At 49.5% G+C, this 22,559-nt stretch overlaps 1 long non-coding RNA gene across 1 annotated transcript; it reads left to right on the top strand.

Annotated features, from left to right (window-relative positions):
• Positions 1-2,630: 2,630 nt before the first annotated feature.
• Positions 2,631-21,596, top strand: LOC308071846. Its single transcript, XR_013931333.1, has 2 exons — positions 2,631-16,181; positions 17,283-21,596. It is a non-coding gene; the product is annotated as an uncharacterized lncRNA (long non-coding RNA).
• The last annotated feature ends 963 nt before the right edge of the window (positions 21,597-22,559 follow it).

Here is a 22,559-nt window from a genome sequence, read left to right as displayed (position 1 = left end):
ACCAGCCCCCGGTTAGCCCTGCGCAGGAACGGCCCCAGAGCCTTCCTGCCCCGCAGCCCCCAGCCCCCGCACAGCGCTGCCCACCACCACCGCGACTCCTGCCACCGGGACACGGCACCCGCTGCTCCAGAGCGGCTCAAGGGGGGGGGGGGGAAATGTGTCACACAGCCCGGGGCGACCCCCGGCAGCAGTGCCCCGAGCACCACAAGAAAAGCTGCCCTGGTAGGAATGTTCTAGTTCACCAGAACTGCACAAGGAGGAGGGGGTGAAAGGTGGGGGGTTCTGCGGCTTCCCAGCACCCAGGCACTCCTTCGCTCGGGCAGAGCTGTGGCCCTGTCACCCCATCCCAAGGTGGGTGTCTGCCCCGTTCCCGGTCGGGGTAGGTCTCGTTTCAGACACTGGGACCCCCCAGGAGGGGTAGAGGCTCCACTACTCTGGAGCGCCCAAGGGAAGGAGCAGCAGTCCAGCCTGCCACCGCCACAGCGGCCACCAAACCCAGAAAGAACCGAGCAAACACAAATGCAACAAGAAACACATCACTGAAACCCAGCATGGAGCTCACAGAGAAAAAGTTCCTGAAGTGCTGAGAAACCAGTTATTAAAGATTTCTCTTACCTGAGAGAGCTTGATGCTTAAGGAACTTCCTTTGCAGTAAAGATTTTTTTCTTTTTAATGTTAGTCATTTTCTTAGAGTTTTTCTTTACAGGAAGACCCCACCCCTCAAAAAAAATTCCACCCTGAAAAAGCAGAGCCACTTTACTTTCTGCTCCCTTACTAACTGCACCCCCAGATCACCCCCTATCTCACCCTCACACTGAGCACACCTATAGAAACTCTACAACACATGTTTAGTTTTACCTGTGCCATGTCCCTCAGCCGCGCTCGCTCCGTGCCGCCCCTCTTCTGTCACGCAGGGCCCAGCCAGCCAAGGCAGAGAAAGCACCCACCGCTCAGCCTGCCCTAAGCCATCTCCAACCAACACCGGGGGCTCTGCCCAGAACAGCTAGACCCCGTCAGACCCCATCACACCCCAGCCAGCCCCAGCCCCTCCATATTAAGCATCAACCCTGCCAGACCCCACCTGCAACCCCAGCCACACAGACCCACAGCTGTGGCTTAGGAAAAATCCTGCTGTAGGGCACAGACCCCCACCTGCATGGCGTTAGGAGGCTGATGAGGTACTCAAGCAAAATTGTTGCATCCTTTATATAGGTGTGAAAGCAAGCACACCAATTTCTTTTTTTTTTCTGTTTTTTAAAGTGCTTTGAGCTGATAATTTTTTAAAAAAGGCTTTAAATTAACTGAAGTTTTCTAGCAAAAAGTACAGCTTCATTGCTTGAAAACCTGAGTGAGGCTCCTCGTGTTTAGCAGCTCACCTTGCACATGTGGGGCTAAATCCTGGTCCTCACCGGGCTCATTTCCCTGCATAGACCTCAGGACCCCGGTGGTGGATGGAACGGTCAGGGCGGTCGCTGTGTTTTATGGGAATTCAGCCACACTTCAGGCTGGGTGGCCGGGCTGGAGAACACGCTGGTGGCACCCAGGGCGGTGGGCTGGGGGGCTGCCGCTGGGGAAGGTCCCACTGGAGCTGGGACAAGGCTGGCTCCCGGCTCCTGGGGGAGCTGCCTGGGAGCTGCAGCGTGCTCCTGGTGGCAGCTGCCCCACCAGCGAGCATACTTGGAGATGTTGGGTGCTTTTATATTTCAATATATTATTTTCTTTGAAGAAGTAAAAGGGTTGAGTCAAGCTTTATAGCTCTCCTTTAAAAGTTTGGCTTTCTGAATGGTTTCATTTGGGAGGGGAAAGAAACATCTGCCAAGCAGGGGAAGGCTGAGAGGTCAGCAGCCTTGGTGGGATCCCATCCATGAGGTGCAGAGCAGCCAGCAGCAGAGGCAGTTGTGAAAAGAAGTCAGATATCCCGAAGGCAAAGACCATTTCAACTGCTACATGGTGCCCAGTGCTGCTGGAAGGTGGGAAATGCCTCCAGGGACAGCTCAGCCCTGGTTTTGCAGCCCATGCAGGGCCGAGGCCACTTTCTTCCTGGGGAAATGGCCCCTGGTGAGGGTCCCAGGCTGGGGGCAATCTGCTGGGTCGGAACCTGGCACTGACAGGTTTAGTTAAATCTTGTTTCGAACTGAAATGCATAAAACAAGCTGAAGAAAATGAACCATGGGAGTAAATGATAAAGTGAGAAATCTGCTCAGTAAAACCAACTGCCTTGGGGCTTCCTGCACATGAAAGGACTTGAAATGGTGCTATAGCAATGGAGAAGCTATGGAGTTCTAGGAGAAATCCCAGAGAAACTTTGTTTAAATTTGGAGTACTTGAAAAAGCAATAGGAAACCTTCTACAGAAAGCTCTGTGCCCTGGGCCTGCTGGTGCCCACATGCGTCCCTGTTCCCTCCTAGGGGCCTGCTGCTCCCGGCGGGGGTTACACGTACGCCGATGTGTGCACAGCCTGTGCCTGGACTGGGCCACTGTGCTCAGCTCGAAGAATGCTCAGGTACTGCTCAAAGTCAGAGGAAAGCTCCTGCCTCCCGCCTGCACTGTGGTAGTGTGGTTGATGCCCATCGCTTGTGTGACATGAAGGTGAAACAACCCCATGGAAATTCGTCGATGGTTCTGTGGCAGGGCTGGGATCTGGCTGCCAGCACTGGCAGGGCTGTGGGAACCCTGGCTGGGCTGGCCCAGCTCTCCTGCCTGCAGGTCACGGGCTTTGTGCGTCTTTCCTACATGCACAGTCAGTGATGCTAATGCAAAGGTTGGGGTTTCCCACAGGATGCGCGCTGCAAGTGCTTGGCAAAGTGCTCACGGCCAGGGATAACACAGTAATTTGAGCAAGACCTGTGCAGGGCTTTTGGAAATGTCAGCCTTGTACAGCTCCAGCATGCTGGGGCTGCATTTCCCTGTCTGCAAAGCAGGAGGGGAGTTAAATGTCAATACTTGTGAGTCTTCTTTGGCAAGGATCCAGGGCTTGCACTGCATGGATACCCGCCCTGCTTCCCTTTCCCCAGGATACCCACTTGCCCATCCAAAGAGCCAGACATGCTGAAGCCTCTCCATGCTAGGAGAGGAGGTGGCTGATTTCCAGGATGCTGGAGGAGCCCAGACAGTCAATCTAGGCTTCTTGGCTCTGTAAGCAGCCCAAATCCAGCCGGAGCCTGCCTGAGCACCTAGCGAAGGTTTGTACTGCTAGGGCCGTGCCTTGGCCATCACAGAGCAAACTCCTGCCAGAGGACAGCAGGACAGCATGGGCCCGGGGCTGTGAGGGGTGGCAGGCACATCCTGCTGGTACTCGGCTCTTCACTTCCCTCGCAGCATCCCAGTGATGCCCCACTGAACACCCCCTGCAGCTGTGCCCTGCTTGACCGTTGCTGGGGGTCTGGCCTCGCTGCTGCCGGGGCCTCCCTGGGAGGGAAGCACTCTCTCGCCCCGGAGCACCGGGTGCCAGAGTCCGGGGGGTCTCCCTGCAGAGGACACTGGCGACCGTCCCAGCCCCCGGCTGACTGCAGGCGGTGCAGCACTCGGCCTTCTCCAAGTCTGATGTGGGGGTCAAATGCTGGGCCAGGGGTCTGAAAATCACATCTTCTGACAGCTCATCCTCCTGCAGGCTGGAGAGTGGAGTCAACACAAGGAAAGGCACTTGATCCCCATTATAATGCTAATCTCCTCCGACTCACAGTAGGAGCTGTGCAGCATCCTGTTAATGAAATTATAACCACGGCTCACACAGTGCATTTCTGCTGAACACATCTGAAATCTCTTTCCCTCAGAGGCTACATAACTGACGCCTGGGAGTTATCTTGCTGCTGTTATGAAAGCAACGCGATTAGAGTGCTGAAGCTAATTTAAATCCCGTTGAATGCTATTGTAAAGCAGCAAGAGACAAGCTGGTATGTAATGTGTTGTGGAGCCATCCTCAGAGTGGGCACATCAGCCTGATACCCAAAGGTCTAAGGGATAAATGCAGAGACTTCAACGTAAATTGCAAATCCCACATGAACAGGTTCTGCTTGATGAGACTTTCAGGTACTTAAGGTACAAGTCTTAATTCTGTGACCACTTGAGGACTCTTAGCCGGCCACAGACTGAAGTATCTTCTCAGATCCCCAGTTACCCTGAGCATCTTCTGGGTACCATGGCATCTCTGCTCCCAGCGTAAGCAACAGGTCTGGAGCTGGGGGAAATGGCTGCGATAAATCCGAGCACTGGTAGTGAGGCTAAAGTGGAAGTTTAGTGGCACAGGTCAGTTATGTTGGAGGTTCTTCTGATCCCTTGCTCAATGGGCTTTGTAGGGGTTTGGGGTGGGGATGTGTGTTTTAAGAGTACAGGACAGCCCTGCCAGCCCAGGTCATGACAAGCAAACCAGATACTGAGCTAAGAGGTTTTGTCTTGACCTTTCCTAGCTGTCGCAACACCCCAGAGCTCCAGCAATCGCCACCTTGCAGAGCCTGAGCAAACAAGTTACTAATTCAGCGGGGAGAAGCGAGTCAGTCGGTACCAGAGCATGACAGCAGACTGCAGCATTCAACCGCTCTCCCGAGCCTGGTGTCACAGAGTCAGGCTCCTAACATTTGTATTTTATAATTGTTCCTGAAACACAAAGGAAGGTTGAATTGTGCCTTTTGCTCCCCTCTCTTTCCCAGCACACCTGAAGGCAGATCACAGAGGTGCAGCCAGGCTGGATGGCTGGTTTTCCCTGGTGCTGAGCAGAGGGCTCCTGATTACCCCACAGACAGTCACAGAGCATCTTGTCCCTTCTCAAGCCACCCCCACCACTGGCTCTTGGCTGTGCCCAGCACAGGTTTCCTGCCCTGCTCCATTTCCCCCCTCACCTGACACTATTAGGATGTCTTCGTCAGGTCGGTGGGCAGCACTGCACGAGTTTCAGCCCTTCGTGGGAGCTCTGTCCTGGAATTGCTGCCCCTGGCCCAACCAGCTCACAATTTCCTACTGCATAATTTAACATCCTATGGCACAAAAATATAGTGCAAGTGTGGGGAGGGGAAGAGGAAGGAGAAATGGCTACAGCGAGCAGCAAGGAAGGGATCCCAGAGCCTGGGAGGAGATCATTTGCCATCTGTCTTCATGTCACTGAAAGAACAAGCTAGACCTTTACCAGGGCAAAGCCGCTTGGCTCTCTGCTCCATCGTGTGTCCTGTGCTCGGCCGCCTGCACAGCAGGGTGGGCTGGGGGGGCCTCTGCACCCCCTGGGCCAGGCGCTCCTGCCTGGGGCTGCTGCTGCAGACCGCAGGGGTGGGAAGGAAGGTTACCTGCCGTGCAGGAGACACAAACCTTACCCCGGGCATGGCCCTGCCCCACCAGGTGTTTCACAGGCTCTAACCAAACTGCTCGGTGTTGAAAAGAGCAGTAAGCAGGCAGAGCTGTAAAACAAGCTCGGCTTTAGGGAGCCCCCTGCAAAGGCAGAGGCCATCAGCAAGACGAGGGGGGTCTGCCCTCTCGGCTTCCCACCTGTGAAGCAGGGCTGATACATCCTCACCAAGAGGGGTTTGATGGATCTCCTCAGCGTGAGCTGAACCAGGTCAGCAGCCTCCCAGATTAACTCCACAGCTGGCTTCTCGCAGTAACACTGCCATACGTCTGGCCTGCGCTTTCTGGGCAACTCCCGCAGCTTCTCCTAGGAGACAAGGCAGCTGCTTCTGCTCCGTAAATGATTTTAGAATCAGCACTGGAGCCTTGATCAGACAGGGTTAATGGACTAGAAGTCAGGTGAAGCTGGAAGACCGTAGTGATGTGATCCAGGTGGCCTAATCCATGGTCAAAGGGAGCAACAGCAACCAGCCCAAGTTGGAGGCGTCTCTTTCAGGCGCCAAATGCTACAGCCTCCCTGCCTGGCCATGACCCACACTGGCATCACCTATTTTCTAGCTTCAAGGAGATGGGAAAGACCTCTAACTGCATCCCCCAACACAGGGTGGCTACCTCCCTTGAAGCAAGGTTTCTCTCTGTTCCCGCTTGTATTCTCATCCAGAAATTCATATTCCTTCCCAGCACTCCCTTTCCCCCCAGAGACCTCTCACAGCCGTATTACCCTTCCCCAGCACTCCTGCCCGCTGGGATCTCACCAACCCTTGGCCGGATTTTGTGCATCTCCTGAGGACCCTACAGCCGTTTCTTCTCTATAGGTCTCATTTACATTGTACCAAGGCTGAATTTTTAATTCTGTGACTCACTCTAAAGTTTCACCTTCCTCCAAATCCCCGCCCAAGGCCGAGCTCCAGTCCCACAGCCTGCACCCTGTGATGCCCCATCTGAGCTGGGTGGGACTGTCCACATCATGCTTAGTGCAGGTGAGACTGTTTGCTCATCCATTTATTATTTTATATTTATTATCCATTCAAAATATTTAATTTTCACGATATTTTCATCTTGGTGCTGAAGTAGGGCATCGCTATCATCAGAACTCGGTTTGGCTGTATTATGGGGAAAGACTCCCCGCAACTGAGGTATCAACCCAGGGCTCAGTGACAGAGCTGGAAACTGGGTTCTCCCAAGCTTTAGCGCCTGCCCAACCATCAGCCTCTCCATCACTCTTCACCTTGGCCACCAACACTGCCCTGCTCTGGGAGCTGCTGAAGCCAAACATGTACCTGCTGTGTCTAGAAACAGTGAAGTATTTTAGAGGGGAGTTAACACTCCCAAAATAAACTCATCCTTTCAGTTCACGTGCTGGCAGCACAGGCCATCACAGCTTTATTTTTAAATGGCCTTTTCCTTTATCACCAGAAAAATTTCTTCCCATTGACCTGAACAGCACTAGCAAAGTCAAGTGGAATATATGTATTCTTTCTTACTCACTGAACATAGTCATTGTTAATCTGAGCATGCTAAAACCAAAGGGATGAGACATGGAAGGTGGTTAACGCTAATGTGGTGGGAGCAAAGGGGAAGGGGTGAAGACCAATCTTGTTGAAGGCAGAATTAGATGTTTAAAATGGAAGTGAAGTGACTACCTGCCTTGGACTTGCAGTGCCTACCTGCATCTCAGGGGACACAACTGCAGCACAAAGACTTTTGGCTGAGAGGAGGTGGGAAACCAACAGCCTCGTGGAGTTACCAGCAGCATGAGAAATATGGATACGTGTTCACAGGTATAAAACTGGGAGATCCAGAGTAAGAAACCAGGAAAACCAGCCTGCACAGCCTTTGCAGAGCGCACTGCTGTCAGGACACTGGGAAAACATCTCGTAGCCACTTTGAGAACTGTGAGCCAAGAAAAGCGATACTCAGAACACTTGAGGTCAGTTCATAGCAGGACTGTCTCATGTGAAGACGAGGGGAGGACTAGCCCTGCATTGAGAAGATCTCAGCCTGCTGCCAACATCCACTGTGCTTGGCAAAGCAAGCTCACCCGAAGGCCGCTCTCTGAAGTGGGCTGGAAATGATCCTACGATTTCCCACATCCCAGAAATGATCCTATAAGCTTTCGTAGCTCTCCCTTTCCAAGGAGAGGGGAAAGAAAAGCCTAGAGGAAGGGTTTTAGCATGCAGCAAGCAGACACGGGAATGTCTGACTGGCTGAGAGAGGACAAGTGTACTGTTTTTTCCATCCTGAGAGTTTTATAAGAGTAAAATGTACCTGTACAATCCACCCAAGGCCTGACATCAGTCTGGAGGCACCTGTGGTGGCTACAGGGGGAGAGGCAGGAGCTGGAAGCTGCAGGGACCGACCCCTTCTGTGGGGCCCAGGAGGCAGGCAACCCTCCTCCCTCCTCAGCAGCTGCCTCCTCGCAGTGTTTACGGGAGAAATTCAAAAGCAGAAGCTAAGGTTATGCATTGGAATGATTTCTAACACAGCAAATTCCAATTTTAACAGCGAATTTAATCTGCAGGGGAAAAAAAAAAAAAAAAAAGGAAGCGCCAAATCGCACCAATCCATCAGGATCTGTCAAAATTGTCTTTGTTGGTACAAACGTGTGTCTTTCTTATTCACACAGTGCTGGAGGTTTAGGGCAGAGCAGAAAATCTCTTGCAGAGTCCTTTGGACGATATTTTAACTCTACTACAAAATATGGGTCTAATTAGTCCCTGAAATTGGTGACATTTGGGGCGAGCCTGCCCATTAAGCCTGAGGAGGTGGGAAAGAAAAGAATTAAAATATCCATATGCCTCAATTTGATTCAATGTAGACAAAAGCCTAGCAAACACATTTGCTTATTAGAGATTAGCTGTCATTTAAAAGTTAATTAGAACTGTACTGAAAAACTCAGGGGCTGAAGACGGTAAAGGTGAACTTTAATGAAGGTTTAATCACTAGAATGACCATGAAGTGCTCGGGTTTGCACGCCCCCCGCAGCAGCACGGAGCTGCAGTGGCATCTCTGCTTTGGGTACCACACCCGAGACGTCAGGAAGAAATAGCTGAACACCGCCAGGAATATTCGCGTTCAGAAATACCCGGCAGACAAGGCTTTTGTACAAAGCCATCAACAGAGTCAGGCTGTTTCACACACGGGATGATCATTACTCCGCTGTCAACATTTTTTTTAACTTGGAAAGCCAAAGTGACCTCATTTCTGGAAGCAATGAGCCGAGCTTCATTTTGCCTATAATGGCAGTTGAGTGCATTAGTACCTACACCTCCTCTTTAAAAATGCGTGTTACCGGCCTACAACAAATTCCCATGAAGAAAAAAATAATATATAAATGTCCTAACAAAGCAGGAGAGAGCTATTTTAATGAAAATGGATGCAATTTCATTAATAAGAAAAATATTTGCTTTTTCCCAAGCACACCACTGTAGCGGTCACAGTGACTTCATGACCCTTGCAATAAGCAACTCTCTAACTGGAAACAAGAGCAGCAATGCCCAGTGCATCTGAAAAAGTGGTTTATCTTCAAGGCATTGCTAATCATAGCAACGAAGGCCGGAGTCACAATGGATAAGACCCATCCCATCACGCTACAGCTTTAATTAATTGAATTAGTATGAACTTGGAGTTCAAATTAACATGAAAGTGACAGGTCTGACACTGTATTTTCTAACATTTTTTAAAGAATGATCAAAAAAAATAGCATCAATTATCTCTACCCGAGTCAAAATAAGACAGTCCATCTTCTGTTCTCCCAGATGCCCCACTGAGCCTTCCCGCTGAGGCAGACCCATCCCGCTCCTGCCGCCCCCGCACACTGCCGAGGCACTCGGGGCTGGCAAAGCCCCACGCAGCTCTGCGCCCCGCTCAGCGCTCTGAGCCCCCACCTCGTTCCCGGGCTCGTGCACATGCGGAACTCGGGCTCCTTGCTGGATGCCACCAGCCAAGCGTGCGGTATGCCGGGGGCCCGCTGCTACTGCCCAGGCTGCTGCTCGCCCACCACTAGCCCAGTGGCTGGGGTGCGCAGCCCACCTTGGCCCGGCCCAGGCCACCGCATGCTTCCAGGGGCGAGCCTTCTCCCATCCGGAGGGCTGCTAGGAGGTGCTTTAGTGCCTTTTCCAGCCGTGACTCCGAAATGGAGCACCCGCGGTTTCTTTCGGTGGCATTTTTTTCGTGGATTTCAGCTGACCAATCCCAGGTGCCGCAGAGGGCAGTGGCCACCGGCCCCGTGCCCCCCTGGCTGCAGCCACCTCGCCGGCCGAGCCACGGGGATGCCACCTGTCACTGCTGCTACCTGCTCCTGTGCTCTGCCAGCTATGCTGGCTTTGACAGCCCCTACCTCTAATCAGGTGTCCCTGAAGATTTTAATAACACGATTATACGATGGAAAGAAAAACTAATAACCCAAACCCTGATGTAAGCTGTTTTTGTCACAATCTTGAGACTCCTGTTTGGAGCAGATGCCTTATTAGCCATTTAATTCTCGGCTTCACGGCAAGGCACTACAATGAGAGGAAATATAAAATCAACAAGGCAGCTGCAAACTATCTTCATGTTCTCTCTCAAATTTAATAGAGATTCATGAGGCTTTACACTAATGTGCTGAAAGAAAAGGATTACAGGGCTCTCGCGCCTTGCTGGGATACGAGGGAGGTGAATCACGGTGATCAGCACACAGGCGATAATGGCCTGGCGGTGCTTACACCAAAACGTGACCACGCTAACGTCAAAACACGGCACTTCAGCTAACGTGGCGTGTCCAGCTCAGGCCAACTGTATCAGACACGAGCCCAGAGGTAAAGGAGCAGATCCAGAGCGGAGGACACACAGACGCTGCGTGCAGCCCAGAAGCTGGGCAGCCCCCTGCCCAGGGAGCACTTGCAGCAGGAGCTGCCTGGTCCAGTGGACGCTGAGGGGAGGTAAGGTGGGTGTTGCTGTTTCTCCTTCCCCGCCAGGCAGAGAGCAGAGGAAACCAGCAAAATTTTTAAAAGATGGAAGACTGTACTACAAGATTTTGTTTAACCTAACAATAACTAGTGGGTGGAGCTGGGGGAGAGGGTGACGGTGGCCAGAAGCCCCCCCGGCCGCTCTGCTCCGCTCAGACCTGCAGCCCTGAGGTGAGCGAAGGCAGGAGGTATCTGCTCTCCCCAAGTCATGAAGGAGCCAGGTTGGTTCGCTCCCTGCCACCAGGCTCTTGGCCATCGGGCAGCCGTGTCCCCACGCTCTCCAAAGCCACCCGTGCCGCCAGGCTGTGCCCCACGGCGGTGCCTGTGCCCTCTCCCCCTCCCTGCGCACACCAGCACAGAGCTTGGGCAGCATCTCAGGGGCAGAACCAGACACTGCTGCCTGGCTGACGGCTCCGGTCATGCTCAGTCAAAACCCACTGCCACAACCGACTTCGCCATGCCAGTACAAGGTACTTGCACCGTCACCGCTTGGTTCCTTTAGCTCCTCACCTCTTGGGTATTTCATGCAAGACAAAAAGCAGCTGAGCATTAATCTTGCAGTCACTGGACTGTGACACCCAGCCCTCTGCTCCCCCCATGGGTCCTCCTGCTCTTTTCCCTCTCACACCAGATGGATTTTTCCACGGGTGATGCCAGGCCCTGCCACCAGCACCACTGCTGCGGAGGCCAGCAAGCAGCACCGCGGGGTGAGCTGGGGGTGAGCAGGGCCCAGCTGCTGGATGGCAGGTCCAGGTCAGCGAGCTGTCAGCCCAGCCAGGGAAGTCCCTCGTGCTAGGAAACACACCCTATACGCTTTCCAGCACATACGGAAAATGGATAACCTTTTTATTTTAAACTGCAGCAGACTCACATGAAAATGAACGCACCCTAAGAAAGACTTTCCACCTTGCATCCTTTGCCGTAGTCTCAGTAAGTCATAAAACTTGCCGCTATATATTTTCTTTACCAGGCAGGAAACCTTGGCTGCCATTCAGGAATGTGCCGGGGATATAATGGTACCGTCCAGCCCCAAGCCAGCCTGCATATGATTGTATTTATTGGTATGAAAAGAGCCCTGAAGGAGCTTGACTGAGACCGGACCATGCAGCAGCGGGTACGGCACACAGCTTCTGAGAGAGAATCCTGACCCTAAACACCTTCATCAGGCAGCAGGAAGGAGACCGGAGTTATTTTTACTCTGGTTTATCGCTGTGGACGCTGCTTGCCAAAGAACGACATAAACTGCATGACCCTTGCGCTGAGCTCAGAAAGGAGCCTGAAGAAGAACCCTGTTTACTGCCCTACCTGCAGGGCTCTGGCGTCCGGGGCCACCAGCCTGGCGGCAGGTGGGGACACTTGTTACACATGGGCACATTTGTTATATGAGTGCACAGCCAGAGCTGTTGTAAATAAAGCAGGGCATTATGCAGTAGTTAATCCAGCACTGTTTTGCCAATCATTTTGAAGATACAGATCTGTTTATGCTCTGCACTTCTCTTATTGAAAATAATGGAGCACATTTCACCTTAGCAGCTTACTTCCACCACGTCAGCCTCCATGCCCCTAAATGAATGATAATAGCTGCCATGCCATTGTAATTCCCGTGCAGTAAAGCATGTTGAAACCTGTTACCTCCTGTTTGTTCTCAGCATGGATCATTGCTTCTTCCACAGCCGCAAGAGCCAGACCAAAAGAAAAACCTCCTAGCAGAGATGGTTAATAAATTTACCACGCATCTGTGAGGAGATGCAGATACAAACAGGCACAGGGGGCTCTGAAAGGCACCGGGGGCCTTCCCGTTCCTGGCGTGGGGCAGACCCCCGGCACCTGGAACCAGCCACTCTAACTAGCAAAAGCGAAGCACGAAACATTGGGCGCTTTCAGTCCCAGCCGGCAGCCGGGGCTGAGGGCACAACAAAAGCTTGTTTTTGCTTATTGCTCCAATTCTCTTTATTAGAGAAAGGAGGGCTGCTTCGTCTTTTTTGTACCTCTGAGGTACTGTCAAGCCTTAAGCCAAAGAGATATAATGCAAAAATTATTTTGAACAATTCAAGGTTGTTTTTTGTTGCCTTTTTTTTTTAAACTTTCCAGAGCAATCCATTTTTATTCTGCACATGGACACACTGAATATCACAGGCACTGAGTGCACCTAGGCAAAGCAAAGGCAAGGATTCATGTAAAGCAAAAAAACCCACAAAACAAACCAACCTGGGTTTTTTTCCACTCTTCCAATTAACTTTGCTGGCAATTTGTAACAAGGAATTCATAAAAATCCTGAGGCGCTTTTTACAAGCGAGATGGAAAGTGGTTTATCTTTTTTCATCTTGCAGGAAATTTCCTTTTTTTTTCTCCAAAGCAAAACAAAACACATGAATAAATAAAGAATGAATCTCCAAAAACTTTCTTTGACTCAAAAGCAACCTGAAATTATACAGCCTAATTCACTTCAGGCACTCCTGGCTTGGCCGGGTGAGCGCGTCGCTCCCAGAGGCAAGCTGCATTTCTAAAGGACAGTCCATTAAGCCCCACCAAAGCCACCCTCTCTGCCTTTGACATACTGCGTTAAATTGCACATCAGCTCAGTGTCCTCGTCCCCTCTCTGTGTCAAGTCCCTTAACTCAGCTCTGATTGCTGGCACAAACAACAGAGTCCCCTTGCAAGCACCACTGCTCCTTGCCAAGGTCCCTCCACACATCCAAATCCGGTAACACAGAAAGAAACCCCGGCTGTTCTGGCTGCAGAGCATCTGCAGAAAATGAGCTGGGATCTTTGCTCCCTCCCTGCCCCCGCTCAGTGCCCATCTCTGGGGCTCGACACGCGACACACGTGTCATTATGGGTGTTAGGGGGGAGCAACATCTCCTGAGCCTGGCAGGGACTGCAGCCACGTCGCTACCTGCCTTCACCCTCCCGGCGTTGCGGCACCCGACAAAAGCATGTCAGTAATTCCAGCAAATCCCTTGAGTTCTGGAGGGGGGTTTGTTACCGAAAGTCAGACATCGTTTCCTTCACAGGAAAAGCAAGTGTCTTAAAAAGGCACTTGAGCTGCTCTGGTTGCCTCCAGCAGCCAGGAATGCAGCAGGTACGTCACATCACCACAAGCATCGCGAGGGGTGCTGGCTTTGTCTTTCTGCCTGCTCAGCCTCTGTGAAGCTGGCGGTCGTTCAGAGAAGGCTTGAACGGTGCAATCGGCACTGAGACAGCAGGGGGATTTTGGGGGCAGCGGGGTGGGTGTTTGGGGGTGTGTGTGGGAATATATAAATTAGCTCTCAGCTCTTGGATTCAGACAGAACCCAGGGTTTCAGGGCACTTTGTGAAAGGACTGTTAAAAAGCGGGTGTGCAGAACAGTATGTTGTCACCCCTTGAGACTATGTCTGCAGCGTGTATTTCTCACTCAGCCTGAGCCTGTGGCCTCGGCCAGAATCCGTGCACATCCCTGCAGGGAAGCAGCAGCAGCCGCCCCCGCCCCGTGACGGATGCTGGGGGATGCTCGGGGGAGCCCCAGGACAGCCACCTCAGCCCCTCCACCCCAGCTCCCGGGCTGCTGCGGAGCTGAACACCACGCCGAGCGGCTAAGGAGGGACACGGGTTTGGGTTCTGACTCAGCACATGGTGTGGACACACTGAAGACATTTCTGCTGCAGCGCAGCATGGGCTGCCCGAGCCATCCCTGACCCACCTGCCGCGGCAGGCTGTCCGTGGGGGCTGCGGCAAGGCAGGGTGCAGTTAGGGAGGGGGCAGAAGTTTAGGCCCCCTGCTCTGCTCAGGGTAGGTTTCCTGCCCATCAGAGGGACGCCTTTGCCACTGAGGCACCGTCAGCCTTTCCCAGATCAACGACACCGAGCAGCTGAGGCCGCAGGGCCTTGCCGCAGCACCGGCATGGTGGGCAGAGCCCGGCGTGGCCGCGGGGCAGCCAGGGCGGCACGGCATGGGGCTGCCCTGCCACTGTACAGCGCAGGGGCTGCAAGAAAGGTTTTGGGTTTGCTCTAGAGGAAAACAAAAACACACTTGGAAAACTCTGAATTTTCTCCACGAAACAGCTTTCCAGCCACCCCGTTTCCGATCTGCCTCCCCAAGAAGAGGCCATCCCAACCTCACTGCCAGCCCTGCCAGTTCCGCTCACAAGCTGGTGGCCTTGGACCACTCCTCCAAACATCTCCATTCGAGCACAGCTTCCCACTTTTCCACCAACAGCTACTTCACAGGTTTTGCTCTTCCCACATCCCCCATTTTTATCTTCCATCTGCTAACACCTCTTTTATTATCCCGTGCACCTCTCAAGTCAATGACTGCTATCTACATTCCCTTCTACTCCACATCTGCCAATGCTTGCAGTTTGGACATAATTTCTGATCAGATGCCTGTTTGAAGGCTGCCTTAAAACCTTAATCAGAACGGTTTCTCCCAGTCTGAGATAATTGGATGTTAGAGTCTGCTTTTCTTACTTATTTTTAGCAGAAGGCAAGACACTTTTACAGGTGTTTCAGCACACAGGGGGAGGGGAGGAGAAAAGTCAATTACATGATCAAAACCTTTCCATATTCCATCCCCAGCTCCCTTCCCTCCTGTGCAGACACTGCCCAGGTGTTGAGGTGAGAGGACATGCCCCAGCAGCATAAAGGTCATGTTTTACCTGTCTCGGAGGTTCTTGTCTTCAGCAAACAGCCAGATCACCACCATTTCCAGAGGGTGTCAGCAAAGGCAGAACACAAGTGCTCCAATCCAGCTAATTTTAAACAGCTGTAACAATCATTCAGCAACCTTGTGTAAATTAGGGTTTCCTTGGGTACGTTTAGCTAATTATCCTGGATTTTAAAGTGGAAACATGACAGACGGTTCAACAGCCAGCAACAAAAAGGATGCACCCCTGCATCCTGCCCGGCTGGCAACGCCTCTTGATCAAAAGGGTTTAAACAATTAAGAACTGATCAATGTACCTTTGTGCGTGCAAAGAAAGCAGAATAAAGAACAAAAGGGGCTGGTGGGAGCTTTGCTGCTGCCAGGGTCAACCCACCACGGTCTTTTGAGCTGAGGCCACAGGACGGCAGTCCCTGCTGGCTGATGTTCCTATTTGCAAGCAGAGACTGGGCAACGATTGCTGTGCCCAAGGTACTTAGGAAATCTGTGGAGGTGGAACCTCAAACTGAATTCAGATTTCCTGAAACCTCCCCCAGTTCTGTAGCAACAAGACCAACACCAACAGCACACGGTGTAACTGGCTGCTGAAGAGTAGCTGAAATGCCAATGAAGGCAACAGAATGGCACCCACTGGCTGCAAACTGAACTCAGCAGGGCTAGCTTCTGAAGAACACACATACAGTCATTTTTAATTATATTGATAGTAAGAGTTGCACACATGCCAGTAAACCTGTCATTAGCAATGTAAATTAGTATGATTTTTAATATTAACCATCAGAAGAAGCTAATCTACTTTTAACAGAGGAAAGAATACAACTATTTAAAGGAATGTCTTTGTTTTTCCATGCTGCATACAAAATAATGCAGATACATGAAAACAACACAGGGAAAATAAATGCAATAACAATTCCTGTGCATAGAAGACTCCTTCTGCAGCAGTGGAGGGCACAACATAGAGGCTGGCTCAGCGCTGTATGGGGCAGTGTGTACAAGGTGCCCTGTTTGCTTTCTGGGTAAGGCAAGCATCACTGAGACATCTGCAGTGATTTGAGGCAAAGGCTTCACTTCAACCACACTCAAAATTGCTTCCCCGGGGAGCACACAGAGTTGTGGGCAAGTGAGGATGGGGCAGAGGAGGGTGGAAGGACGACACAGAGCTGGCAAGCTTGTCCATGCACCAACAGCTCCATTTTTTGCAGCCCCCATTGCTCATGCAGACATGCTGCCCCATGGGAAGTCCTGGTTTGCTGAAGATGTCAGGATGGGGTTCCTATCCTGGCAAGCTGCTCTCAGTTCCTTAGCGTATGCGAGTTCACCAGCACCTACAGAAATATTTGCACAGGGTAGTCAAAGGAGAGGGTGGATTTCTCCATTAAATCACCTGGCTGTTATTTTTCCCAGAAAAATTGTGTGCATTCCTTCAATCCTTTTGAGAAACATTCAGAGAAAATGCGAGGGTCAACAAATCGGCCCTTAATGTCACACACATGTAAAGACGAAGGCGGCAGCAGTATGTCACTCACAGGAAAGCTGACAGGAATATGGCAGAACAACCGGGTCCTGTACACATTCAAACTGCAATGCTGCTCCAAACACTGGCACCTGGTGATAGCTTTTTCATGAGGAGGAGAGGGGAAAAACAAATCTTTGCTTGGACCTGATAAATGGATCTCCCTGGAGTACTCCATGAAGATCTGCAAGGGGGAAAACAAACAAAGACACAGAATCCTGGACTTACATAATTCATGCAAGTACAGGATATGTATCAGGAGCTTTTGTAGGACTGGGGCTTTGTTGTGCAACAATAATTTTCAGAAGAATAAGAAGAGGTAGGCAGTATGCTTTGCAGTTGTGACAACGGCATGGTGTATTATGGAGATGGTTGTAAAGGCCTGTATTTCCCTGTTTGTATCTATCCACACTTGCCCCTACGCAACTTTACACAGGCTTCTCCCTGGCATGCACTTTTCTCTCTTTGGACTCCTCAGTTTTCCCTGTCCCTGCTCATTCCCACTGCCCCTGTAACTTTTCCTCATCCTTGCACCCCTGGCTGTGTTCCCAGGGCTCCCCAGCTGTCCTCTTACAAATTCTTCCCTCCTCTCCATCTCTTTCCCGCTCTGCTCTGGTGCCCAGAGCTGTCTTGGCACATGTAGGATCTTCCCCTCAGGAAGGTGATTGAACTGGGCCTTTCCTGCCGCGACCTGATCAACAAAACCCAAACCCAGCAGCCAAGAATAGAGCTGGGTCACTCAAATTCATTGCTCAACAAGCGTCTCAAGCATAGCGCCATCTTCTTGTATCACCACTTAGGGCCAGTAGCTCCCAGTATCGGCTTTCTGGATATTAACAGGCTGCTCATGACTCAAGAGTCTGCAAAAAGCAGACCGTCGTTGCTGGTGCTGACTTACCCGGTGGATCTGCAGCCTGGAGAACGAGCAGATTTTGTGCTGATGTTAGTAATAACAGCTAAACACAGTGCCAGCTTCCAATGAGCTCCACCACCAGCACTAACCAGTTTCCTACCAAGGAGGTGGAGATCCCACCACACCATCCGTATGCTGCTGTTTCCACTCTGCCTCTCCAAAGTAAGCCCTGGAAAAAGCTGTTGCGATGCACAGGAATACCCAATGAGTAGCTCAGAGTAAAAAGATGTCTGTACGTTCAAAACCCAGCATGCTGATTATCAAATTCATTGCTGGTTTAAGAGAACATACATTGAACAGAATTAATGAATTGTGCCAGCTGCAAAACTTCTGGCAGATGGAGAAGAAAAAAAAAGCAGCCCTGGATGCTGGGAATAATCTTCACCTCCTTTTGAGGGAGATATTTCTACAATGAATATATTTAAGTGATGAAAAAAACCTCTTGTGCAAAGGTGATCTTGCTTTTTCTTCAATCTTTCTTCAAAATAATTATTTCAAACACAACAGCTCCTCAGAAGATCAATAGCTAGGATTATAAAAATACCCCAGCAGACTGATTGCTGCCGAAGAAAGAATTATTACTAAGGTTTCGCTTCACTTTTTTTGTACTAAATAGAGACTATTTACAGCCCAGAAAACTCAATGTTTCAAGATCTGAAATGTCATTTTTAGCTATACATTCATCTTTTTGGTTCATATCGACTACCATCATCTGTTAAGTCAATAGTTATCTTCCCTACCTACCTCCGAGGTGTCCCGAATGAACTATCAGTCAAGCAAATCTTCAGTGCTCTTGGTGCTGGAGAGAAGAAAAAGCACACACATCAGAAGGAACCAGACAAGAAAAGTTTCTTCATACACCATCACCAAGCTTTTTTTATTAAACAGATGTTCCACCCACTGCCCTACCTATGCAAAGGTATGTAAGGTGCAAAACCAAAAGAAAACTGCTATGCTAGATTGGGTGCATTTACTATTAAGATTCTAATAGACTAGAATTTCATCTATTTAAAATTAACTCCAAAGCCAATTTTAATGCTATGATGCAGTCGAAAATAGAGTTAAGCTCTAAGCTCTGGAGAAGAGGAAAACCGCAGAAGGCTTACACAGCATCTCTGGCAATCAGTCCATCTCCACATTACTGGGAGTGCATTTCTTATCGAACACCTGCGTTTGAAGAACATCGTGCCCACAGAACAGGGGTGCAGACATCATGGTACAGGATCACTACCTACATTATGGTGTGGTCTCCAGAAGATCTTAGCGTTATTGCACAGTACAACAAATACAGGGGGCTTAGAATCAAGAGCAGCAGCCTTCAACCATACATTACAACCATAGTATCACACTTCGTTCTCCTCCTTGGACCCAGTTTAAGCTTTTCTTTCTTGTCACCTCTGAGCTATGCTCAAAGGTCTCAGAAACAACACACTGCCTTTAAGCCCAGTGCTACGCACCACTGAACAAACCAAAGAAGTGAAATTACCACAATTTTTCTCATGTAGAACTGATCTACATGAGATCACATAAGGAGGTGGCTGGAGAGCTGAGATGTGAACACACTTCCTCCAAGTGCCAGTCCAGTGCTCTGACCACACCACAGTTCTGCCTTACTTCTGAAGAGTCAAAAGTTTTGGCTTCATTTTTCCCCCTTTCAGATACCCTGCTGGGCACGTTAATATGCTGCTATAGGGGCAACGCTTCAGCCTCCCAGTCTGGAAACACACAACCTGAGAGGATGGTGACAGGTGATAGGCACATTTCATCAATAGTTGTTAATTATCAACACCATTTGATAATATTTATCCGAATAAATTAACAGGTAGAAAGCTCAGCACAATTACCAGAAGAGCCCAAGGTCTGATATTCTATACTTGGCCAGACTTTAATTAGTCAAATAGCAACATTTTGTACAAATCCTGACAATTACAGCCAGCAGCTAGTAACATTCACAATGCTAGGCTAAATTGTGCACAGATAAAAATTGTAATGAACACAAATTAAAACTGGAGCTATAACACAGACTCTTAAAGGCGCTTCCTGCAGATCTCTCTGACCAGCAGTACCTAGGGACAGCAGAGCTCTCTGCTGCTGGTGTTCTACTCCTCCCCCCCCCCTTTTTTTTTTGGCTTTAACACAAATCCTGAAGTACTTCTGTATTTTGTAGCAGCCAACATAGAAGCAACAGAACACCTCCAAACATCCCCTCTTCATGCCTTTATTTATAATTTCTGCACCCATGTCATTGCCTATGGCCTCACAAGACAAACCTTCCAGCCAGGAGCAGTGCTCCTGCAAGGACACTGCTGACTTCACGCACTTTTTATGGCACCCCTCCATCAATGGGGCTGCAGGAGGCAGGTTGCAGGACACAGGCAACACCTCTCACTGCAAGCCAACACCGCAGCCCACCTGGCCTGGCGAGGGGCAGCGCTTGCAGCACACTCCAGTGCTCAGGCACCAGCGACTGCCCTGAGCCCACAGGTGCAAACACCAGCGCCCTTGCCCAGGGGTCCCTCCCCAACAAAGCTCCTGCCCCTGCATTGATAGAGGTAACAGGAGATTGAAATTTAGAGCTCCTCTTTCTCACCAGATTTTGTTACTAAAACTTTAAATAACATAATTTAAAATATGAAATAGAAAAGGCACATTCCTCTGCTTTTTATGTGGCAGCACAGAGCTTTCCCCCTCCCTTTGGTGAGGGTCAGTGTTTTTGCAGAACGACTTTCAGCCCTGCTCCAAAGGAACGAGCTGATTATTTTCTCTGATCGCACCAGCCCCTCTCCATTTCCCACTCAGTGTGGCATACCATTAGCTTCAGATGTACAAATAACAAACATATTTTACAGGGAGGAATTAGCCCGTTATGATTTCTGCTGATAGGGAGAATGGAAAGGGCAGACTGGCACCAGGCTACAAATTAGCTGCTTTAATATATTCCTTTTCTCCCCTTTGAGTTTTCATGGGTGCTTCTAGACACTGCAAAGGCGCATCCTCCAGACAGCCCAATTAAAATCAAAGTTAGGTTCGGTGACTCAGTGTTTAGATACAGCACAGTTTACAGCATCTTTCCTTGTTATTTCATGACATCAACAGTTGGCAGAATGAAAACCATTCCATTAGATTTGTTGTTCATGGGGCTGACTTCCTCTCCATTTACAGGCTGACGACTCTGAAAGGAACACTTTTACATCGCAATGACAGTGTTTCATTTTCTTCATAAAAGCAGGTTTCCAGATAGCTGTGGTTACAGTCCCACATTCAAACCAGGATTACATATTTTAAGATTTAACCCTTACCTCTCCCTCCCCTCTTAGAAGAGTCTGAAGCCTCCTGAATATTCTGTCAGCCCTACTTTCTCAAAAGGCTCCTGAAGTGCTTTGTCCCATCAGTCAGGTAACAGCACAGTGCCCAAGGGGCACAGCCAGCAGCCCACGGCCCCTCAGGCACTGCCGGCACTTCTGAACAGCCACTTTCATACTGCCAAGTACACAGTACTTCCCTCTTTTTCTGGAATAGTCTGAAGCCATGCTTAATGAACCTACATATGCAACTCTAATTACAGCTGCACACCAGTCACCTATCTACATAATGCAGCATAATTGGACACAATGAGCGATCATCTGGAATGCTTTTCAGAGTTCAGCTACTACTGAACGCTGAAATACTCCTCTAAGAAGGCGGAGAAAAGCAAGTGTGATTGCTATGTCATTTTTATTTATTGGCAGATCATTCACCCTCCTGGTCTCTGTGGTATGAACAACAGGAGGATTTGGAAGGCTTTTTACAAGTAGTCCATTCTGCAAAGATCAGGCATTTTCAGGGAGGTTCTGTGAAACCTCCCCACTGCTAATCTCTGTCCAGGCAACAGAAATGGTATCGCGAGCTTTTTATAGTAGAGTGAACAAGATTTTAGTTGAACCCAAACTATGTGATATGGATAGAGAATGTAACTATATAACAAGTAATGGGAAGCTGTTTCTTAAGGTAACTTCATTTACAGAAGACTGTTGAGAAGCTGCTTTTGTACTGCTGACAATGCCTGAATGAAATCAGTGACTCTTCAGTGACTTTAAAGAAACTGCAGATAAATCCTGCTTTGCTGGAGCTTTTATTAAGGTGTAAAACTCATTATTAGTAAAGGTCTAAATGCTGTAAAACTTTGGTCTTGAAAGTTCCAGTGCTCAGATGATGAGACACCTCAAAAAAAAAAAAAAAAAAAAAGGAAGGGGGGGGGAGCTGAATGGGCTGCCAAGTTCAGAGTTAGAACTGAGCTTCGAGGTACTCATTATTAGAAACATAAAAATTTAAAAATTCAGCACGGGTACTACTTTAGGGTTACAGAGAATGCTGTGACTTTTGGCATGAGATAGGGATGTTCGCAAGGCCCAGGATGAAGCTGGACCAGTCATAAGTGAGTGACTAGTGAAGCAGAAAGCATGTACTGCAGCAAGTGCTTGTAAGCATATAGGGACTAGCTGCTTCCATCCAGCAGAGATCCACTCACAAACAGAACAATAAATTATATTAGAGACAGTGCAAGGAGATACTTGGCCACCAGCCTTTTAAGGGGCCAAGGATCAAAGGGCCCAAGAGGATCAAATAAATCGATGGCTGCCCAAACTTGTGATTATTTTCAGACTTTGCAAAATGTCCTCCACATCTCCAGCAAAGTGAAATGTGAAGGGATGGCTTTGAAGTGTGAAAAATAGCAGCCAAGTGCATTACCTTTAGGCATGGCTACAGACTGCTGACAATGGAGGTAAGCTCTCCAGGTGGGCTCTCACCCATGCACCTACCACTGGTTTTAGATTGTACAATCTACATCAGTAAAGACTTGGTTTGACATTTTAATTCATCGTGAATCACCTGTCATTGTTTAGATGATGGGTCAGCCAAGCTGGTCATTTTTTACCACTCAGTTTTTCACAACTCGCTTCTCGCATCTGTGAACACATTAAATCATAGCACTGTTCCCTTTCTTCACTCCCAAATGAGAAAGAACATCAGTAAGTCTGAGCCAAACACAATGAAATACAGAACTGTCTTCTGTTGTTGGATACTGACCTTGCTTTTACAGTATTAAAAAAAAAATAAAAAAGGAAAGAAAAAAGAAAAAAAAGCGCCCAGTAGTGGAATAATCTTGAACTGTAGTTGAAACTGGACATCATCCTACTTGGTTCAATTTTACCTATAGTCTGACTTCCTAAATGATACCAGC

Source organism: Falco punctatus, assembly GCF_963210335.1.
Source record: "Falco punctatus genome assembly, chromosome: 1".
NCBI classification, from domain to species: domain Eukaryota; kingdom Metazoa; phylum Chordata; class Aves; order Falconiformes; family Falconidae; genus Falco; species Falco punctatus.
This window is presented reverse-complemented; position numbering and strand designations above follow the sequence as displayed.